Source organism: Camellia sinensis, chromosome 5, assembly GCF_055761805.1.
Source record: "Camellia sinensis isolate YWXY chromosome 5, ASM5576180v1, whole genome shotgun sequence".
In the NCBI taxonomy this organism is placed as follows: Eukaryota; Viridiplantae; Streptophyta; class Magnoliopsida; order Ericales; family Theaceae; genus Camellia; species Camellia sinensis.
Window position 1 is genome coordinate 54647802 of NC_138965.1, and position 19172 is coordinate 54666973.

Sequence of the window (19172 nt, forward strand, 5' to 3'; positions counted from 1 at the left end):
TGCGTGTATGCCATATACAATGTAATGTGATGCAACTCATGCAATGCAATATGAGCATGCTAAGCTAATGCAACATGACATTACCTAATCATGCAAGCTAAATCAATGCAATATGAACACGTCAAGCATACAACAACACCATGTAATGCAACTAGCTAAACAACATGCAAACATGCAAACATGATACAATGTAAGCATGCAACCAATGCAATGCAACATGTCGAATACGCCAATTATGCAAAGATAGACTTATACCAAAATGAGAAGGCCTCAGCCCATCCCAAAACAGTGGCGAAAAGATGATGCACAAGGGCACAAATGATGCATGGAAGCATGCACACATCGAGGTCCATCACCTAAGCATGGAAGGGGACAATTCTAAGCATACTTAACAGTGATATATATGGGCATAAACACTCATGTTAAACTCTGAAAAGCATGCGAAGAATGATGTCAAAACATGCTAGGGAATGGGTGCGAAAATAGAAGGCATTCGAAGCCACAAAAGAAAGCATTGCTCAACACCTACCCCAAACAAACATGGCATGAATTTTTTAATACAAAACAGAGTTTTAGCATGCAAAAAGGGCCCTCAAAACCCACTGATATGGCAGCCTAAATGTCTAAACACATAGTCATGCACAATGACCCATTTCTAAGCACAAAAGAAGAACTTTTCAAGGCATGAAAGGGATGACGAATACAAGCATACAAGCATGGATCAGGGACTGAAATGGCATGAGAAATGACTCCAAATCATTGAAACAACCCAACTTATGCATGCTAATGACTCACACACTCAAGGCTCGCAAGCCAAAATACAAAGGGGCTATACCAAACATGGAAAAATATGATCAAATCAGCACCCAACAGACCTCAAGCATGGTAAGACATTGCTAAGAACTTCACAAAGTTAGGCCAAAACATGAGAGCATGGTAGGCTAAATGCATGATGCACTTCTAGGCAAAATAGGAGAACACAAGGCAAGTATATTATGCATGCAAGCGACCTTTAATCTGACCAAAAACAGAGATATAATATGACCAAATAACACCCAAAAACCTCTGAAATGGAGCCAAAAAACAACTAAGCATGCATGCTACCTTTATGAGCCAAAAACATGAACAAAAGAGAGACAAAGGGAGAGGGGTGTCCCTCCCCTATGAAAGACCTCAAAACCCCTTCTTCACCCCTGAAAATCCTCCAGATTTCGGTGGTGAGAAGGCCAATACACCAAAGTAACCAAAGCTTAACAAAGAGAGCACAAAAAGGGCCAAACAAGGCCTAAGAGGGGGAGGTCGGCCCCCAACACCAAAATGACCTTAATGAAACATCTCAAGCATGCAAATACAAGACTTTTTTCAGTTATACACAAAGTCTAAAACAGCATGCAAAGTGGGTTAAAAACTAGTGCAAGATTGGGGAATATAAAGGAAATAGTGTTACCCTTGAAGAACAGCAACCTCAGCCTCTTCCTCATGACCAAAACTATCTCAAAACTCCAAGAACAATCTCTCAACACCTCCCAAGTCGAATTATGGTGTGATAGTAGGTGTTTTAGTGCAAAACTAATAACAAACTACACTTTTAGGTCCTCAAACACATATAAATGAAGAGAGAGAGGAAGATATATAGAGAGAGAGAGTGATATATATGAAATATATATCATATATGGTCTGGTTTTACTAAACCAAAACAAAGGAGGAGGGGACTCTTATATAGACAAGGCAATGGTGCTAAGCTTCCAAGGGAAGCTAACAAAGGGGTCAAGGCTTCCTAACGAAGCCAAGGCAAAGGGGCCAAGGCTTCCTCAGGAAGCTGGGACAGGTGTCCAAGCTTCTTGAGGAAGCTAAGACAAAGGTCCAAGCTTCCTCAAGAAGCTAGACCAAAAGGGGGCAAAAGGTGTAAGACCCTCTATACAGCTATGTGGTGGACAAGTCCGTGCATTCCAGTTGGCATAGCTGGCATGCACTATGCCTGAAAGAGGCAAAAAGGTGATACCGGCTAGAAAAGGAGTCTATCAGCCAAATACATGGTCGGCCGACCACATAAAATGTCGATGCATTTCAGATAAGTGCCGATCGACCAAACATTTGGTCGGTAGGAAAAAAAGAGTGGCCGGTGGCTTCATGCCACGACCGGTGGGTTTCAGGAATGGCTAACAAGCCTCTTCCCACCCTCAGAAGCACAAAACACAAGTCCCTGGTGCAAAACCAAGCACTGAACATGCCAGTTAAGGGATCCTGAGGCAAGGTGCACAGCCGAGGCCTCCGGGAACTCAAAACGAACACGAATATGGATCATTACCGAGTGTTCAAATGGTGACGTCCAAGTCTTGAGGACGGTCAAAAATGGAGTGTCTACAGGGGGCAGTGTGATATGAGTATGTGTGAGTTGGTTGGGGTTGACATTAGTGCTAATAAATGTCTAAGGGAATTGGTAGGTTTGATGGACACGTTGTTTATGTTGTGTCACCTTTTTGCAAAACCTTTAACACGTTATCGTTGCGATCATTTATGTTCTCTATTGTGAGTTGTCTGTTGGTTGTAGTTGTTATGGAGTTGTATGTGTGCGTTTATGTTTTTTCTGGTCTGTGGGTTATGTTTGTCATTAAAGTTTTTCAATTTTATTGGTTTGTGCGTACATTGGGTACGTGTTTGGGTGTATGCAATGTAATTAATTTATTTTTTGTGAAAATGTAGATTGTGACGGTAGCAGAAGTCCGTGGACACGTTCATATGAACAGAAGCGTGTTGAAGGTGCATGTAGGGCAAAATCGAACAAACTGGGTGTTAACATACAAGGACACATATTGTTCAAGCAATCGAAAACAAACCACCAGCAAGCTCGTGAACAAGTTCATAAACCGGCTGCAGGGCCATCACGCACTGCACCCACAAGGATTAACTTCCGCTCAAACATTGCGGGCATCATGAAGCTTGTAACAACATCTTCTTTGAGGGCTGGTCACTTTGAACAGTTGAAGAGGACTCCATTTTGGATCATGATTGAGGCTATCCGAATTAACAAGCTGAATCACAATGAATTCAGGAAGTATGACGAGGCAATTTTGAAAATAATACGGACGTACGATGCACATTGTGACGCATTCAACATTGGTGGAAATTTTGTGAAGCTATATAGGAGTGATATTAGACTTCTATTTGGGATTCAATGTAGTACTAAGCATATTGATCTGTCCCCTTGTCAAAGGCCGACATCAGATTTCATTCAGCGGAGGAGTCATAACACTGTAAGGATAACATCGAAGCTCGTGAAGACATTGTTCGAAGAAGCCGTGGCCAGGAAAAAAAGGGTTAACGAGGAGGACGCAACAAAGTTGTTGACACTTTATATGTGTGGGAAGATGTTTTTTGCTAATTCTAGGGAGACGATAAGATGGGTATTTGTGTGATACATTGATGACCTGAAGACCGTATGCGCATACAATTGGACTGGTGCAATACTGCAAATGTTGATGGGGTTCAATCAAAGATTTTCATCATATGCCGGAGAAGGTCACTGGGTGTGTTGTCGCGTTGCTAGTATGTAATTTTTAGTTTTTTTTGCAAATTTATTAATTGTTTTACAGTATATATGTTGTTGTAATAATGGCTAGTTTTAAAGAATTTTGTACTTGGAACGCAGTATTGGATTTGTGAACATTCAACAATGGTGAAACCTGAAACGGAGAATATGTTCCCAAGATTTATGGGATGGGACATTGGTGCCTTAGTTACCCGGATATGGGGTTTGGATTTCTCAGCACCTGGCAAATTCCAGGTATATGACCTCTATAATGATGTGTAATATTTGTTGATAGCTATTATTTGATGAGGGTGTATGAATGTTGTGATGTTTGTGTTGTGTTTTGTTTATGTGATATGCTGGTACGAACTGACAGATTAAGGTCTTTAGAGTACGAACGTGACATTTTGGCAACAGACGAACATGAAGTTGGCCATCGTGATGATGGAGTGACGGATGTGGTTGTTGGTTGTGGCGATGGGATGGTACGTGTGGCGCATGAGGTTGGGGATGACATGGGAGTGAAAGCAAAAGACGTGCACAGCACGGTGCGTGATGCAGTGAGTGATGTGGCTGGTTTAACCAAATTGGAAAAGGCTTTGAAGTCTATGGCAGACATGGAAGTGCGGAACAAAACAAACGAGTGGATAATATCAAAGCTAGAGGATGAAGTAGTTAGTTTGAAGAGTAAAATGGAAATGCAAGTAGTGAACATTGTAGGTGGGTTCGGGTGTGTCATGAAGGTTAAAGATGACGAGATACGAAAACTTGAAAATGAGAACAAGGAATTACGCCAAACAATTTCGATGTTGGAGGACCAACTGGCTTACCAACAAGTATACACTATTACGCAAGCTTATCGAAAAAACGACTTTGGGGACGTTGGTGCAAGCCATTGCTAAGGAGGAAGTGGGTTCGATGTGACGGTGGTGCATGATGTTATGCCTATTCAAGTTGGTGTAAATTTGGGTGTTAGTGGTCAAAATGTTACTGTGCACACAGTGTCTGATTCTAGTCCGGCGCCACAACAGAGTGTGAGTGATGTCAATCTATCGAACCTTAAAGTGGAGGTGTTTCCGAATATAGAGGAAGGTGTGAGAAATTCGTTCATGCATAACATTAAGAACAAAGTTAGGAAAGAATTAAGGCTGAAAGATTATGACTACCAGGTAGGCCGTGAGCACGAAAAGAAAACAGTCACACACAGGTGCAAGGGTAGGGAGGTGGAGAACGGCACTATAAATGACACAGTTGTAGATGTGGACACAGTTGGTGTGCCTGCCACTAAATGGTCTGGGTTTGAGTTGAGCAACCAGTTTGGGGTATGGAAACTGATGACGTTTGAGGAGAAGGAGAAAATAGCAAAGGCTTACGAACCGAATGGCGACGGGTATGTGCGGGTATTTATGTAATTTCCCTCCGTACGTATAACGTGTTTTGGTGAGATGATGTGATGCTGTGTTTGTTTTATTTGTAGGGTAGTCATGTGGGCTAGTGTTGAAAGTGGCGTCACAGTGTATTTTACCGATGTCAAGAGTCTTGTACGTGGAGAAAGTATCTGTGGCAATGTGAGTTGTGTCATTATGTTAGTGTCTCACTCGCTGTGTTGTGTTATATGGAATTGTGAAATGTGTGTCGCCGTTTGTAATTGATATGGTTGATTTCCGTATTTAATGTTTTCGTGTCTCAATGCAGGTGATTGATGCATATGCTGAGACATTGGTGACAGAGTAGGCACATATCTGTGTGGGTGATGCTTTGTCGGACAAATCGTACTTCTTCAGCAGTATTTGCATGGTGAGAAAGTATTGTTTAATTGTTGTATGGTGACCAGTGGATTATCTACTGATATAAAATGCTTGTTTTGTAGAACGTTATCAAAATCGGAAAGCACGCAAACAATGGAAAGTTATGTGCTGAAGAATTTTGCATCGTCAAAGGATTGTCGGTACATTCATTTCCCCATATGCAACCAAGCACACCGGACGCTAGTGGTGTACGATGCCGAGGATGGAAGTTGGAAACATTTTAATCCAATGAGGCAACATTCGTCTAGCAAGTCATACATGCACTACAGTGAAGTGCTTGTCCTAGTAAGGAACACATGTAATTGTTGTTTTAATCAGGTCATGGAGGTATTATGAGTTTGAATTTAATTCGGGTGGTTGTTTTGTGTGTGATAGAAGGAACGTGTGTCAGTTGTAATCAAGCGGTTGTTACGAGCAGATGGAATAAACGAGGTTAGCATCGCTGAGACGTTCAACCATCCCCTCGAGGCTGTTGAAGACTACCCCCAGCAGAAACATGACTCGTAAGCGAACCGGTGTTGGAACTGTAACGTTTTTCCGTTGTTTACGAAAGTGATTGTGCAATGTAATTGAACACTTAATTGTTTGGGTTTTCCTAACGCAGGCTGGATTGTGCGGTTATTGTTTGCGTGGTGATGAGGCAGTATGTGCACCATGTTGATGTAGGGCGTTCATTGCAAGGTGCCAACGACATCGTGTTGAGAGCAAACATAGTTAAGGGATTTGTGAACGACATTATCAGGGGTCTTAAACATTCCACCTTAATGTTTATTTTTAAGTACATATGAAAACAATATCGTACAATTATATATTTTTTATTAGCAAGTGGTATATGCATGGATTTTTTGTTTTTGTGAACGTACGTTAACAATATTAATTTGGTAGTAAATACGATGTGGGGTTACGTTAAATGTGTTGTGTTTTTTTTGTGACTTGTGATACTTACATGGGCACTGTGTTTATGTAAACTTGGTATTGGAAAAATGTAGTTGTAAATGAAATGTACATGATATTGGCTGGTGATGTTGTTTGATAGTGGGTTTGTCTGGTGCATAGTAATGTGGTTGGGTATGTTGAATAACAGCAGTCTGTGTGGCAAAACAAAAATATCTGGGTCGGTGTTGTTCCACGTATAGGGTGGTTAGGTAAATGTTTATGCTGGGGTATAGGTGAACCATGTTGTGTGTTGTGTATGGTATGTTACGGATTGTGATGATCGTGCTTTGAGTAAGTGAGAAGGTGATTGTGGTGTTGTAGCTTTTGGAAGTGTGTATTACAGTTTGGTCAATGTGTGTCGTGATGTAGGTGTGACGTTGTTAACATACCATGTTCTGAAAATGTGCATTGAATTGGACCACATTTGACTTCAATGCCATCCATGCAACCAAATTATTACAAAAACGAAAACGATACATACCACTGTTTGCAAAATATTTTCAAAAATGTAAAATAGCACAGTAGTAGGAAAATAGTTGGGTAAACTGTTAAGTTTGGGATTGTGTCGGACCCAAATTATTTGGTCGACTTACATAATGAAGACGACGTAATAATGAAAACGATAATAGTATGGTATGTTCGGTGTGTTCATATACACTTATTTAAAAAGGGAAAAAAAGAAAACCATAATGACAAACTTATGAACAAAAACAGTAAACATAATGCTGCATGCAGTGACGGCTAAATTGGTTCTTTACATGCCTTCCTGTTGTGGTGCCCCATGCGTTGACAACGTCCGCATCGAATTTGTTGTGTTTTTTTCCCCCGAGACAAAATTTGTTTTTTCTTTGGCCTCCCCGGTGGTCGTTTCACAACTGGTGGGTGTATGATGAAATCTTTAGTGTTGAACGGTCATTTCTCAACAGTTGGTATTGGAGTTATGCTTGAAGCGTATGTGGAACGATATTCGGACACATGGTAATATGGTTCAACCAAGTAATACAAATCTCATCCGTTGTTACGGATTGCAACCATCGTGTATGCACGTGGAAGTCGTTTAATCTGCCACTGAAAGCACGAACACGTCCGCCTGCCAACATCCACAAGTACTGATGGGTATGAATGGACCTCGTACACATCCTCATTTGATTGGCTTACAAGTCACGCACTACCTTTGTTGTATGCTTTCACCAACTGGGACTCGATTTTGGGGCAAAGAACTCCAGGCCACACGGCTGCCTTACGTCGGCGTTTTGACATTTAGTCCATAACTTTCATTCTAATGCTGTCAACGATCTTTGTGATTGGGAGGTGTCGTGCCTCACGGATCCATGAGTTGAATGACTCAGCGGCGTTGGAACACATCTCGCCATACTGGTGACCCCTACAGACACAAAGATGAAAATGTAAGAAATAGTTTCATGTAATTATGAAGGAAAAATGCATTAAGCCGAACAATGTACAAAATTAATTTGGTGCAATATATTCATGATCGGGTGCGTACAGAAAGTAGGCATTTGCCCAATACGCCGGAGGTAAATCTTTTAGAAAACCCATTGCAACTTGTCAGCCCGATGTCTTAAACCTTTCTAAGCTGGAATTGAATGTTGTTATGGTCGGTGCGTAAGCACATTCACGAAATTTGCTTAGCAAGCTGACACGGTGCATCTTGTTGGTGTATCGTATCTTGACTTGCAAGTTCCGTTGCAAATGTTGCAAACAGAATGCGTGGTGGTCAGATGGAAATGTGATCGGAATATATTCAAGTATACTTGTGTGTCGGTCTGAAATAAATGTGATTGTCCTGTCCATTTTGACCACGTTCGCGAGGTGTTCCAAAAACCAAGCCCAACTAGTTGTGTTCTCCAAGTCGACAATTGCAATTGCTAATGGGAATAAACCTGTGTGCAAAATTAATAGTGGGTTCATTAAATGGGTAGGACGCAAACATCATTGAGTTTAAAAAAGAAAAACAAATTATGCCAATAACAGTGTGTGTGTTACGAATGAGCATAACCTTGATTGCCATCCTTTGCAGTAGCAGCTAGCAAGTTTCCTTTGAATTTTCCCTTCAAAAAGGTACCATCCAGGAATAGTAAAGGGCGACAATGATTGAACCCATCAATGCATGCTTTGAATGATATAAAATATCGTACAAACCGGTGATTTTGGTCATCATAGTCAATGTTAATGTAACTGCCCGGATTGTTTTCCATAATAGCATTACTATACCACCGTAATTGATCGAATGAAATGGAATGTGCACCGAACATCTCGCCCCTTGCTTTCTCAACTCCCAACCATGCTACTCGATAGCTTATCTCTAATCCATAATCTTTCTTCAAGTCATAAACAACATCGGAGGGTCATGTGAGTGGTTTGTCATGTACTCATTTAGAGATAACATCGGACACTAAATCAGACCCTGCCCTCGGGTTTTTTGGTGTCCGAATGGCAACATTGCAACTGTGCTCTGCGTTCCACTTACGAATGTAAAAGAACTCATCAGCATGAAGGACTCTTGCGTGTATAGACCACATACATCCTTGTGATTCCCTTATCGTGCACACAGCTGTAATCCGAACGGAGTCATTCTTCAGATACTTTAACCGGAATCCACATTCAACTGCATACTTAGGAAGAACATTACGGAATTCAGTAGCCCCACCTTCAAAGCTTTGACCCACATGTGTGATGCCATTAGCCCATGGAGCGGACATGTAAACTTTGCCAATATAAGGACAAAATTTGGGGAGTAAATCATCTTGTTCATCGTCATTGTCCGACTCATATCCTTCCCTCGGTGAACTGAATGTAACATCACATGGTTTCCGATTTGCGTCACCAAAACCGTTTGAACTTTGCGTGCATCGAGTTTCAACGATGACGTCAATATGTCCTAAACGGAAAGACCGTGCAAGGGATACCATGTTTTCCATATTGATATCATTTTGTAATTTGAAACTATTGTATCCCAGAATCTTGAAAAATAAACACACATCAGCATGTGTGAGACCATCAAAATTTTGATGAACAGAATTAACCAAATCATCAAATTGAAATGGAAATTGCAACTTCATGGTGGCATTCGTATCACGGTAACAACACACCAACATAACATGAGCGTCCATCCCTATAATATGCAAACAATGTAACAAAATGGTTTTAGATTACAATCAATGCAACGCACCAGACTGTAACATATGAATATGTGTGAACAACCCCCCCCCATCCCCCGTGCACTACGCAAAACCTAGCCATGTGTATCACATACACATAAAATCAGCAATGTGTATCAACACATATTGAGTGTAAAAATCGTATAAATTACATAGTAAGACAAACCTAGAACACCCAAAACACTAATACACGACACCAATGTGTCATCTGGACAACGACGTATACAGCCGAAAGCCGTTAACATATTGAATATGAATGTGCCCAACCCCATACGAATGCGGAACAACGATTACAATATGAACATTATATGGCACACCATGCAATTAACCTAGACACACAACGCACATGAAAACACCTGAATCAAAACAATACCTCCAACACACCAGCACCACTACCGGCGAAAATCAAATCACCGTCTGTCCACAAACACACCAATGGCCACAACACACCGTCACATCAGCCAAAAAAACCCTAACACAATAAAGGAAACATGTTGTGCTTCCATATACACAACAAAACCCACCAAAAAAAAAAAAAAACCACGTGAACAAAAAGGGTATAAATGACCAATACATATTACCAAACAAGGAAAAAATGATCAACAGGACTATATTCACTCACTGATAGAACCAATCAAAGCAACAGATACAACGCTGGGACCGAATGGTGTAATTGCTTGTGAGATGGGATTTATTGGTAAATATCCCTAGTTTGCATTAAATAAACATTTCATTTGTTAATTTAACATTACACATTTTTTTTGGCAAAAATAAAATTCATTAATTAATTAATTAAATGATAAAGAAATACAAAGCTCCTAGATTTTGGAGCTAATCTCCCAGAATCAAGAAAACAAATGGACATCCCCTTTACCAGTAAGAAAACAAAAAGGACATATCCCCTATGCTACCAAAAAGAACAAGCAAAATATACTTAATCCCCAAACACCTATTACAACTTTGAATTTCTAAACCTTTCAGTGCATGAAATGATTTACCCCTTATAAGCTTTCACCCAACATGTAGTTTGAATCAGCACAAGCTCTCAGTTCTCGCTCCAATTTGGAGCATTATGCGCTAGCCATGAACTCCATAATGTTGCACTATTGGCTCCTAAAGTATGCACTCAGTGCCACTATGGTTTCTAATGTTTTCATATGTGACTAGGTCTTCCAAATTTTAATTTGATTTTACCTAGTCCAAATATCAATTATTAACACCATTTAAATTACAAACAAAATTCAATTTCTAGGGACAACTGTGGAATTTTAAACAAAGTCCCTCTCTTCCCTATCTTTCTGGTTCCCAGTTTCTCTCTTCCTTAACATCAACCTCCACAAAACTCCATGTCATCCTTCCCTACCATCGAACCCCTCTCCTCTTCCCCTTGCACATTCCCTCTCCCACCACCCCACTTCATAATGTTTCCCTCTCCCCTAGCCCCACCATAAATGATCGCTCTCCCCACATGGTCTCTAACATGATCACTATCCAATACCACCATCACTGCCATGATATCATCACCGAAGAACTGTCACCGCGTTCCATGACCATCCGCCACTTTCACCTACTATACAATTTCACCATAATTGACTAAAGCTCAATTCTCAAACCTACGGCCGAACATAATAGTTATATGTATGCATATTTGTGTATGTATATATATGTATATGGATACAGAACCAACCTTGTCTTAAACCCATTGCTACCATCTATCATCGACTAGTTCCAAAACTTTCTCATGAAATACATCTAGCCTTCATCTCTGCATCTCTACATCCCGAAACTTTCCAAGCTCCTTGACCTTTGAAACCATCTCACACAGAGAAAAATAGTGATGGGGTGGGGAAAAATCCACCATCAAAGCATGCAAATACATATTTTATATAAATTGAGAAAGAGAAGTTCTAGTAGTGGTCGAGGATTGGGAAATTGAGTGGGAATAGGCTTGTAAGAGGGAGTTGTAGGAGAAGACAAAAATAAGACAGGAGAGGGGTTGCTATAAAGAAGAGAGATGAAAGAGGGAGTAGAAAAGCCGAAGGACAAAACCATCATTTTATGTAAAATCAAGGGTTTTTGTTATCAATTTTGACAAAAGTTAATAATTGGACTATTTAAAATTAAATTAAAAACTTGGAGGATTAAAATAGCACAATCGGAACATTGGGGACAAAAGTGGTACTGAGTGCATACTTTAGAGACCAATAGTGTATGTGTAGCTAAGCCATTGGAGATGATATGATTGAAGTGTTGCTATGAGCCAAGCCTTCTCCAAGGCATCTTTCTAGCTAGCCCCAAAGAGAGAGTCCAACAACTCTAACACCTACTTCTTATACTGCTCTCTAACCCCACAGTCAGTCTACGAAGCGGTCCCCTCGACAGCTCGAAGCTTTTCCATCTTCAAATATGCTTCTTCTAGCTTACTCACAGAAGCCTTTGTCTTCTCTTTGGCACTAGTCAATGCCTTCTTCGTAGCTGTCTTTGCCTTAGTGAGTACCCAATTGATCTTCTCAACTTTGCTTAATGGCTAGAGGAGGTAATGACTCTTCTTGAAAAACCCAAACAACCTCCAACCTTTCCAGCCTATGCATGGTCACATACATTTGTTGAATGATTAGAAAAAATAATTGAGCTAACATGAGACAAGTGCAAAATCATATCAAACAAGTGGTTACCAAACAAAGGGGAAGGAACTTACCACAACTGCATTCTGGACTACCAATTTAAAATGTAGGGGATTGGTCTAATCTTGATACTTTTGCACATTAGTGGGAAGAAGCCGTAAGTGGCCAATGGCATAGGGGAGCTGAGGATACTACCCCCAAAGCCACTAGATGTTCCCTCTATTTTAGGGCTAGGCATAGGGTTATCCGAAATGCACAAACTGCCTAACCTGATCCGAACCGCATACAAATGGGCGATTTCGAATGTAGAGTAGGGTCAGATGCGATTTAGATTATTCCTTCATTGCGGGTTACGGGTTTCACCCACACCCGCCCATACTAAACATTTTTTTTTTTTTTAAACTTGGACCGTTGATCTCCTCACATCACAAATTCATATTAGATTTTTTGCCCCAAACCAAAACCTAATCTCTTAGTAGCAGCCTCTTTCTTCTCACTCACTCACTCTCTTCTGGATCATTCTTTGATCTTTCCTCTCTCTCTCTGTGGCAATCGGTGAGGCTGGTGATCAAACTTTCTGCAAAACCTCAGACTACGGCACAGTTGTCATCACTCTTTCACTCTCTCGTACTCGTTCTTTCCTCTCTTCTTCGAAAACACCTCTGGTTGCGGCTCCACACCATTGAGGTCAGTCAAATCAAAGATTCACCTATGGTTTATTATGTGTTCTTTTATGGTGTTCTCTTATGTGTGCTTTGTTCTATTGGCCTCCTTGACAACACCTTCATTACTGTACATATATACATACATAATATAAGTATACTCTGTGTAGTGGGTTTGAGTTGGTTAGGAAAATAGAAAAAAAGATCCATAACAGTTGAAGATCCATAATATATATATATATATATACATGTATGTATACTCATTTCCCTTGTATTTTTCATTGCCTTAAACAAATTGAATAACCATAACAGTTGCTGTGTGTGTACATATATACATACATAATATATGTATACTATGTGTAGTGGGTTGAGTTGGTTAGGAAAATAGAAAGAAGATCCATAACAGTTGAAGATCTATAATATATGTATACTAATTTCCCTTATATTTTCCATTGCCTTAAACAAATTGAAGATTCATAACAGTTGTTGTGTGTGTACCAAAATATATACAATTGAAAATATAAACAAATTGAAAATATATACAATTGTTGTGTGTGGCTTTGATAACTTGGATAAATTTAGTTGCTTACTGTTTTTTTTTTTTTTTTTTGAACCATGCGTATTGTTTATTCTGTAACAATAATATATATATTGGAATTTTGTCTGGATTTGTGATATTTTCTAAGTTAGTTCTTATTTAATTTTTATTATAATTTTTTGTAATCCAGTTTCAATAAAGGATAGTGTTCAATCTCCCTCAATCAATCTTTTACCCCCGGAATCTTCGAATGGAGAATAATATATATATATATATTATTGTTTGAGTCATTTGTATAGTCATTACGTCACGCTTTATCCATCAAATGAGAAACTCCCAAGTGTGAGTGAAGTTTCTAATATGGTGGAAGATGATGATGATCTCTATTCTTTGGTTGACTCTCAATTTAATTCCTATTTGAAGCGACTATGCACTAGTGGAACTAAGTTGGAATTAGAACAATATTTGTCCGAGGTTGAACATTTTGCGAAGAGTCAAACATTTAAGATTTTGGATTATTAGAAGATGAATGCAACCCAATATAGAGTGCTATGGAAATTTGCAAGGAATGTGTTGGCCATGCCTATTTCTACCCTTGCATTGGAGTCGGCTTTTAGTACGAGGGGACGTATTCTTGACCCATTTCGTAGTTCACTCTTGCCTTCTATGGTTGAAGCCCTTATATGTACTCAAAATTGACTTCGAAGCAACCTTCCAATTTCTCTTCGAAAAGCGATGGATGATGTGGAGGAAATTGAGCAATATGACTCGGGTAATATGTGAATTTATTTATCTTTATTTTTAGTTGTATTGTTTATTTTATTATGTAAGTTTTATTTATCTTCTCTTATTGACTCGGGATTAGGTACTTTGGAGTCGAGCTCATCTTCAAGTCCAACCTATAATGTCGATGCTATAATTGAACTTTAATATACATTTGCTCGTTGGTAAATTTTTCATATACTCAATACATTTTCTTATTATATTGAGATGCAATATATAGATATTGTTCATTACTTTATTCTTATACGCTATCTCTGTCAAAGAAATTATGAAGATTGAAGACTAAATAAATTGTATATTTTTCAATTTGTTTGTGTGCATGGTTCATCAAACATATGCATGGAATTGGAATTTTTGAATGTTGGATGTGAATCATGATGAAGTTTGTGAGTTTGGAAATGTTTTTATTTTATTTAATGGATTTGGATAAAATTTGACAACAATTTATTTTGGTTTTAAGTGGTTCTTATTATTGCATTTTGGATGAATGTAAAGGTTAATGAAAAATTACTTTTAGGTAAGTTTAGGATTTTGAATTATTTTACTTTAATTGTGTTGTTGGGTACTAGCCAGTGAATGATTTTGAATGATTTCGGATTTTGAATGATGTGCTTCTGTTAGTTTATCATTTGATTTAAAAGTTTAAGATTTTGAATGTTTTTCTTATGTTAGGAATTTCTTGTGTTGTGGCCCAAAATAATATTTAGAAAATGAAGAGAAAAGGTCCAAAATAAATATTTAGAAAGCGGGGAAAAATAGGCCCAAGATTTATTTTTTAAAGGAAAAAGTCCAATTCGCAAACCGTTTGCAACCGCTCGCATATCCACGAATCCTATCTGCATAAACCATAACCCGCACTGCTAGCGATTACTGGTTGAATTTTTTGTCCAAACTGCAGACATGCGGGCAGATCCAAATCGATCCGCAAACCATTCAAAATTGAACCGCAACCACCCCTACTATATCTCAACATAGGACACCAAGAAGGATACTTCATTACATAAATAGGGGATGAAAAAGCTACAGCGGCCATTTTTTGTTTCTGTTGCAGAGGCCACTAATGAGAGTTATCGTCAATAGGGCTGTTACTTCAAAACCGGCATCTTCAGGTTGCATAAAAAATGGTCGGGCTTCGATCGGTGGTGCAACTCTACCATCTTCTTTAATTCAACAAAAGCATAGGAGGGGAGGAGGGGTTTGAGAGTTCTTGGGAAGAAGATCAGAGACGGGAGAGAGAAGGGGATGGGGTTTCAAGAAAGGCTAATCAAAGATGGAGAGATTAGAGGGTTTAGGAAGAAGGTGATCAAAGGAGGAAGGAGGAGATCAGGGGATGAGGGGGATAGAGAAGAAAGTGAGGCACCAAAAAAGTAACCACCGTCTCCTCCGCAGCAATATCTCCGCCGTGAGCTCAACCCACTACAACCATCTCATATACAATATTTATATATATACATATATATTTTAACAGAATGCACACAAAAAAGAAGATGCAGATGATAGGGGAGAAAGAGAGTTTCTCTTGACCAAAGTAGAGAGAGAGATACGACAAATTTTATTTGAAATATTGAAAGAAAAGAGAGTTATTGATAAGAGTAAAAAGGAGAGCAAAAGTCTGCGATAATAATTAGAGAGAGAGTTATCCGCCGAAGAGAGAGAGAGAGAGAGAGAGAGAGAGAGAGAGAGAGTTGTAACGAAATAATGAGAGAGAGGGGAAAAGAGGAGTTATTGATAAGAGTGAAAGGAGATGAAAGGCCTAATCTAACAAAAATAGTGAGAGGAAGAGAGAGAGAGAGAAACAGACAAAGACTTTGAATAATGAAGCGGACTACTACTAGAATTCTCTAATCGGAGAAAAATGCATTAAATGTAAGGAGACAAACGGTCAAAATTATTTAATATTTTAATTGACAAATTTTCATAGTCGATCGAATTTAATTTGGATTAAAACTTTTAAATACGATGACAGAACCAAGACACGACTTTTCGCCTTATTTACACCTGTATCTGATCGAGTATGTTGCGAAATCGACCGCATAATGGCGGGTAGGGTTAGATCAGTCGGATTGACCAGGTTGGACACATTTATGAACAACCTTAATCATCAACTTCCACCACCTATTGTTCGGTGAGAGTAGGTTCATGAGATGGTGGAGGGGTTTGCACAAGTGGAGCAGACAGGTCAGATGGTTGAGCAGATGCTAGAGATGGTTATCTGCCCCCAACAAAGTTTGTGATATTGAGTAGCCTTTTTTGTTTTGCCACCTTTTCTTCTACCTTTGGGAGGTTAGATGCGTAAGTACTCGATGTGGTAGTGGGGACAGTAGCCGAAGGAACAACCACCATGATGGAGTCTCATCGCCTGGGTGGGTGATTCCTCTTTTGATGTGGCATTTCCACATTTATTTCTTGTAACTCTCCTACAATGCATCTATTGCTTCTGTAGCTTGTTTTAGTTTGGCTCCAATCTCACGGAACTCCAATTTTGTAAGAAATCATAATGATCTGGTGACCCTTGAGGTTACATCTTTGTCATCTTTGCTCAATGGAGTGGAGTCTCATTGCTTCCAAATGTGTGTAATAAAGGGGTTTGGTTCATTAATTCCTTTTAGAGTTTTTTTCATGCAATTCCTTCTTTCATAAGTTCATTGATAAGCCCAACATTCCTTTTATTCACAAAAAAAAAAAAATCTGGAAAGCAACAGTGCCACTCTACGTGAAGATATTTTTGTGGTCTTTTGCTCATTAAAGAATCATGACCAATGACATATTTCAGAAAAGCAGGGCTAATAGCTATCTCTATCCTCAATGGTGTATCATGATTCATGTGTAAGAGGAATGGGGAATCTTTGGACCATTTATTTTTGCACTGTCAAGTGGCTTTGAATCTTTGGTATAGGTTCAATAGTTTGGTTACTCTTTAGGTGGTGCTAGGTGCTTGTGTTCAATTGATGTTTAGACGATTCAAAGGTAAAAGGAGAGGGTTGTGGTTTGTGTGGTTTTCACAATCTTTTGGGTTATTTGGTTGGATATGAATGCGAGAAATTTTGAGGACAAGTTTGGAAACTCAGAATCAATGTGGGATAGTGTGCTAGTTGGCATCGTTTTGGTCCTCCATTTTGCCGGCATTTAAAGGGATCCCATGATTTTTGATTTCTAGTGATTGGAGAGCTATTTGTGATGTATAGTTCATCTTTTCCTATTTGATTTCTTGTTTTTTTTGATTGTCATTTCGAGAGAATCCTAGTAAAATAAATTTTTTAAAAAATATATAGCATCTGCAATGGCAGCATTCGGAGCAGCCCTCAACTAGGCTTCGTAAAGTGTATCTTGGCGAATGATGGGATGCAGTAGACTAGATTGTAGTTAAGAAGGATGTGAGCAGCTCATTTAGGTGTTTGGATATTCTAATTGTTATTTAGATTATCGATTCGGACACTCACTCCTCGACAGCAACGATGTAGGTTTGTCAGGTATCTGCACAATAGAACACCACAAATCTAAGCAGATTCAAAGGAAAACAAAAATCAATTCTACAAAAAGAAAAATAAAGATGTGCATTGTTGTAATAGCATGGGTGTAAAACTAGCACTCCTAGTTGTTTGATGGAATGGTCTATGTCAAGTCTTTTGCTAGAGGTTTTGTCAATTGTTTGCAATTAGCTTGTTTGGGTTTAAGGTAGAACTTGTCCAGACACAGTTAACTGGCATAATAAAATAGCATAGGCCTGTCAACGGGTCGGATTGGCCAGGATCTGATCCAATCCAGTTAACCATTTATCCAAATCCGAATATGAAAAAGCCGATTACGCATGATCCGATCCGATCCTTTTTTTCTTTTTTCTTCATTCATTTTTTTTCCTCTCCTCTCTGTTTAGCTAGCCATATAAAGTTAATAAAATATCAATTATAAAAAATATATAAAAAAAACGTTCGCAAAATTGAATTTTGAATACTTCTACTACTCCTAAGATTATACAAAACTATTTTTTTTCCAGCATGTATCACATTCATGCTTTTTTTTGGGGGGGGGGGGGAAATTGCTAAATCATTCAATATCTAACTTATAAAAAAAAATGTACCTAATAGCCAAAATAAAACAGTAAACAGTTCAATATCTAACTCAATCAAAGTTAAATCATGAAATTTAATATTTTTTTCCGCTGTCTAGCTCATAAAGGCTAAACCATGGCAACCATAGACAAAAATAAAACAGTTATAATAGCTGAGAATTGATTTATACATTTATACCCACATTTCACCACAAAATCAAAATAAAGTAATTAATGACAAATTATCCACATGCTTCTCCCAAGTAAATTGTCTTAGACTTTGTTTTTGTGCATGCAACTGACTCCTCTATCTCTTTCTCCATCAACACCATTGTGAAATCGTGCACAATTGAAATAGTAAATAGTTCAATTAATCTTGGGTTCAAGGACACACAAAAACAAACCCTTGTAATTCCAATGAGATGGCAGGGGAAAAAAAAGAAAGTGTGTAGATAACTTTTATCACAATGAAAATGGCATATCAAGTAATTCAATCCATCTATTTTTCTCAATTCCACACATATGGATATTTGCAAATACACTGTAGATATCTAAAAACTTTTTTTTTTCTTTTTGAATATTTTTTAAAACCATGCAACAACAATGTCAAATACTTCAAAAAGTGTGATGACGCCATGTCATGCACAACATGAATAGCTATGCGATTTAGAACAACTAAATTGGACTCCAAAGAACCAGGCCTCAACCTAATTAACTCTAGACTCTGCTAGTTAAAATTCATTCATAATAGTCATAGAAAAAAAAAGAGATCAGTTTCACCATTCTTCAAATCTCATCTCAATTAATTCTAACTATGGAAAACAATAAACTTTACTATTGCTGTGAAGCTTCACTACAAAACACAATAGACGCATTGTGAGCCACTAGGACAATTCTGAAAACCCTCAAAAATATGCGAGGAAGTTCATAGATAATTTAAAAATGACCAATTATAAGTTATATGTGACTATGTTCTGAATTATCATTATGATCATTTGAGCTAAATGAAGCCATATCATACTATTAGGAAGTGGGTAATGGCCATCCAAACAACATAATAACCAA